The following is a 5,000-nucleotide window of genomic DNA, read 5'->3' as shown; positions in this document are numbered from 1 at the left end:
TAGCATGGACGGTGCTGCTTCTCGCTTCGCTCGCTGTTCGCCGCTCGCCGCTCGCTCGCGCAGCCAAAAATGGCCAGTTTTGGCCCGTTTTTGGGCTGTTTTGGCCTGTTTTTGGTCTGTTCTGGCGTGGCGCGGTGACCGTCGTGAGCGGAGCAAAACGTCAGCCATCTCAGCACCTTGGAACCCCCCGGGTGGCACAGGGCTGGATGGGGCTTTCGTATAGCAGGGACGGTGCTGCCTCACGCTTCGCTCGCTGTTCGCCGCTCGCCGCTCGCTCGCGCAACCTAAAATGGCCAGTTTTGGCCCGTTTTTGGGCTGTTTTGGCCTGTTTTTGGTCCGTTCTTGCGTGGCACGGCGACCGTCGTGAGCGGAGCAAAACGTCAGCCATCTCAGCACCCTGGAACCCCCCGGGTGGCACAGGGCTGGATGGGGCTTTCGTATAGCAGGGACGGTGCTGCCTCTCGCTTCGCTCGCTGTTCGCCGCTCACCGCTCGCTCGCTCAGCCAAAAATGGCCAGTTTTGGCCCGTTTTTGGGCTGTTTTGGCCTGTTTTTGGTCCGTTCTTGCATGGCGCGGTGACCGTCGTGAGCGGAGCAAAACGTCAGCCATCTCAGCACCCTGGAACCCCCCGGGTGGCACAGGGCTGGATGGGGCTTTCGTATAGCAGGGACGGTGCTGCCTCACGCTTCGCTCGCTGTTCGCCGCTCGCCGCTCGCTCGCGCAGCCAAAAATGACCAGTTTTGGCCCGTTTTTGGGCTGTTTTGGCCTGTTTATGGTCCGTTCTTGCGTGGTGCGGTGACCGTCGTGAGCGGAGCAAAACGTCAGCCATCTCAGCACCCTGGAACCCCCCGGGTGGCACAGGGCTGGATGGGGCTTTCGTATATAGCAGGGACGGTGCTGCCTCTCGCTTCGCTCGCTGTCCGCCGCTCGCCGCTCGCTCGCGCAGCCAAAAATGGCCAGTTTTGGCCCGTTTTTGGGCCGTTTTAGCCAGTTTTTGGCCTGTTCTTGCATTGCGCGGTGACCGTCGAGAGCGGAGCAAAACGTCAGCCATCTCAGCACCCTGGAACCCCCCGGGTGGCACAGGGCTGGATGGGGCTTTCGTATAGCAGGGACGGTGCTGCCTCTCGCTTCGCTCGCTGTCCGCCGCTCGCCGCTCGCTCGTGCAGCCAAAAATGGCCAGTTTTGGCCCGTTTTTGGGCCGTTTTGGCCAGTTTTTGGCCTGTTCTTGCATTGCGCGGTGACCGTCGAGAGCGGAGCAAAACGTCAGCCATCTCAGCACCCTGGAACCCCCCGGGTGGCACAGGGCTGGATGGGGCTTTCGTATAGCAGGGACGGTGCTGCCTCTCGCTTCGCTCGCTGTCCGCCGCTCGCCGCTCGCTCGTGCAGCCAAAAATGGCCAGTTTTGGCCCGTTTTTGGGCCGTTTTGGCCAGTTTTTGGCCTGTTCTTGCATTGCGCGGTGACCGTCGAGAGCGGAGCAAAACGTCAGCCATCTCAGCACCCTGGAACCCCCCGGGTGGCACAGGGCTGGATGGGGCTTTCGTATAGCAGGGACGGTGCTGCCTCTCGCTTCGCTCGCTGTCCGCCGCTCGCCGCTCGCTCGTGCAGCCAAAAATGGCCAGTTTTGGCCCGTTTTTGGGCCGTTTTGGCCAGTTTTTGGCCTGTTCTTGCATTGCGCGGTGACCGTCGAGAGCGGAGCAAAACGTCAGCCATCTCAGCACCCTGGAACCCCCCGGGTGGCACAGGGCTGGATGGGGCTTTCGTATAGCAGGGACGGTGCTGCCTCTCGCTTCGCTCGCTGTCCGCCGCTCGCCGCTCGCTCGTGCAGCCAAAAATGGCCAGTTTTGGCCCGTTTTTGGGCCGTTTTGGCCAGTTTTTGGCCTGTTCTTGCATTGCGCGGTGACCGTCGAGAGCGGAGCAAAACGTCAGCCATCTCAGCACCCTGGAACCCCCCGGGTGGCACAGGGCTGGATGGGGCTTTCGTATAGCAGGGACGGTGCTGCCTCTCGCTTCGCTCGCTGTCCGCCGCTCGCCGCTCGCTCGTGCAGCCAAAAATGGCCAGTTTTGGCCCGTTTTTGGGCCGTTTTGGCCAGTTTTTGGCCTGTTCTTGCATTGCGCGGTGACCGTCGAGAGCGGAGCAAAACGTCAGCCATCTCAGCACCCTGGAACCCCCCGGGTGGCACAGGGCTGGATGGGGCTTTCGTATAGCAGGGACGGTGCTGCCTCTCGCTTCGCTCGCTGTCCGCCGCTCGCCGCTCGCTCGTGCAGCCAAAAATGGCCAGTTTTGGCCCGTTTTTGGGCCGTTTTGGCCAGTTTTTGGCCTGTTCTTGCATTGCGCGGTGACCGTCGAGAGCGGAGCAAAACGTCAGCCATCTCAGCACCCTGGAACCCCCCGGGTGGCACAGGGCTGGATGGGGCTTTCGTATAGCAGGGACGGTGCTGCCTCTCGCTTCGCTCGCTGTCCGCCGCTCGCCGCTCGCTCGTGCAGCCAAAAATGGCCAGTTTTGGCCCGTTTTTGGGCCGTTTTGGCCAGTTTTTGGCCTGTTCTTGCATTGCGCGGTGACCGTCGAGAGCGGAGCAAAACGTCAGCCATCTCAGCACCCTGGAACCCCCCGGGTGGCACAGGGCTGGATGGGGCTTTCGTATAGCAGGGACGGTGCTGCCTCTCGCTTCGCTCGCTGTCCGCCGCTCGCCGCTCGCTCGTGCAGCCAAAAATGGCCAGTTTTGGCCCGTTTTTGGGCCGTTTTGGCCAGTTTTTGGCCTGTTCTTGCATTGCGCGGTGACCGTCGAGAGCGGAGCAAAACGTCAGCCATCTCAGCACCCTGGAACCCCCCGGGTGGCACAGGGCTGGATGGGGCTTTCGTATAGCAGGGACGGTGCTGCCTCTCGCTTCGCTCGCTGTCCGCCGCTCGCCGCTCGCTCGTGCAGCCAAAAATGGCCAGTTTTGGCCCGTTTTTGGGCCGTTTTGGCCAGTTTTTGGCCTGTTCTTGCATTGCGCGGTGACCGTCGAGAGCGGAGCAAAACGTCAGCCATCTCAGCACCCTGGAACCCCCCGGGTGGCACAGGGCTGGATGGGGCTTTCGTATAGCAGGGACGGTGCTGCCTCTCGCTTCGCTCGCTGTCCGCCGCTCGCCGCTCGCTCGTGCAGCCAAAAATGGCCAGTTTTGGCCCGTTTTTGGGCCGTTTTGGCCAGTTTTTGGCCTGTTCTTGCATTGCGCGGTGACCGTCGAGAGCGGAGCAAAACGTCAGCCATCTCAGCACCCTGGAACCCCCCGGGTGGCACAGGGCTGGATGGGGCTTTCGTATAGCAGGGACGGTGCTGCCTCTCGCTTCGCTCGCTGTCCGCCGCTCGCCGCTCGCTCGCGCAGCCAAAAATGGCCAGTTTTGGCCCGTTTTTGGGCCGTTTTGGCCAGTTTTTGGCCTGTTCTTGCATTGCGCGGTGACCGTCGAGAGCGGAGCAAAACGTCAGCCATCTCAGCACCCTGGAACCCCCCGGGTGGCACAGGGCTGGATGGGGCTTTCGTATAGCAGGGACGGTGCTGCCTCTCGCTTCGCTCGCTGTCCGCCGCTCGCCGCTCGCTCGTGCAGCCAAAAATGGCCAGTTTTGGCCCGTTTTTGGGCCGTTTTGGCCAGTTTTTGGCCTGTTCTTGCATTGCGCGGTGACCGTCGAGAGCGGAGCAAAACGTCAGCCATCTCAGCACCCTGGAACCCCCCCCGGGTGGCACAGGGCTGGATGGGGCTTTCGTATAGCAGGGACGGTGCTGCCTCTCGCTTCGCTCGCTGTCCGCCGCTCGCCGCTCGCTCGTGCAGCCAAAAATGGCCAGTTTTGGCCCGTTTTTGGGCCGTTTTGGCCAGTTTTTGGCCTGTTCTTGCATTGCGCGGTGACCGTCGAGAGCGGAGCAAAACGTCAGCCATCTCAGCACCCTGGAACCCCCCGGGTGGCACAGGGCTGGATGGGGCTTTCGTATAGCAGGGACGGTGCTGCCTCTCGCTTCGCTCGCTGTCCGCCGCTCGCCGCTCGCTCGTGCAGCCAAAAATGGCCAGTTTTGGCCCGTTTTTGGGCCGTTTTGGCCAGTTTTTGGCCTGTTCTTGCATTGCGCGGTGACCGTCGAGAGCGGAGCAAAACGTCAGCCATCTCAGCACCCTGGAACCCCCCGGGTGGCACAGGGCTGGATGGGGCTTTCGTATAGCAGGGACGGTGCTGCCTCTCGCTTCGCTCGCTGTCCGCCGCTCGCCGCTCGCTCGCGCAGCCAAAAATGGCCAGTTTTGGCCCGTTTTTGGGCCGTTTTGGCCAGTTTTTGGCCTGTTCTTGCATTGCGCGGTGACCGTCGAGAGCGGAGCAAAACGTCAGCCATCTCAGCACCCTGGAACCCCCCGGGTGGCACAGGGCTGGATGGGGCTTTCGTATAGCAGGGACGGTGCTGCCTCTCGCTTCGCTCGCTGTCCGCCGCTCGCCGCTCGCTCGTGCAGCCAAAAATGGCCAGTTTTGGCCCGTTTTTGGGCCGTTTTGGCCAGTTTTTGGCCTGTTCTTGCATTGCGCGGTGACCGTCGAGAGCGGAGCAAAACGTCAGCCATCTCAGCACCCTGGAACCCCCCGGGTGGCACAGGGCTGGATGGGGCTTTCGTATAGCAGGGACGGTGCTGCCTCTCGCTTCGCTCGCTGTCCGCCGCTCGCCGCTCGCTCGTGCAGCCAAAAATGGCCAGTTTTGGCCCGTTTTTGGGCCGTTTTGGCCAGTTTTTGGCCTGTTCTTGCATTGCGCGGTGACCGTCGAGAGCGGAGCAAAACGTCAGCCATCTCAGCACCCTGGAACCCCCCGGGTGGCACAGGGCTGGATGGGGCTTTCGTATAGCAGGGACGGTGCTGCCTCTCGCTTCGCTCGCTGTCCGCCGCTCGCCGCTCGCTCGTGCAGCCAAAAATGGCCAGTTTTGGCCCGTTTTTGGGCCGTTTTGGCCAGTTTTTGGCCTGTTCTTGCATTGCGCGGTGACCGTCGAGAGCGGAGCAA

This window comes from Musa acuminata, unplaced genomic scaffold, assembly GCF_036884655.1.
Source record: "Musa acuminata AAA Group cultivar baxijiao unplaced genomic scaffold, Cavendish_Baxijiao_AAA HiC_scaffold_127, whole genome shotgun sequence".
Classification (NCBI taxonomy): Eukaryota; Viridiplantae; Streptophyta; class Magnoliopsida; order Zingiberales; family Musaceae; genus Musa; species Musa acuminata.
The sequence above is the reverse complement of the archived record's forward strand: the minus strand, read 5'-3'. Positions refer to the sequence as shown.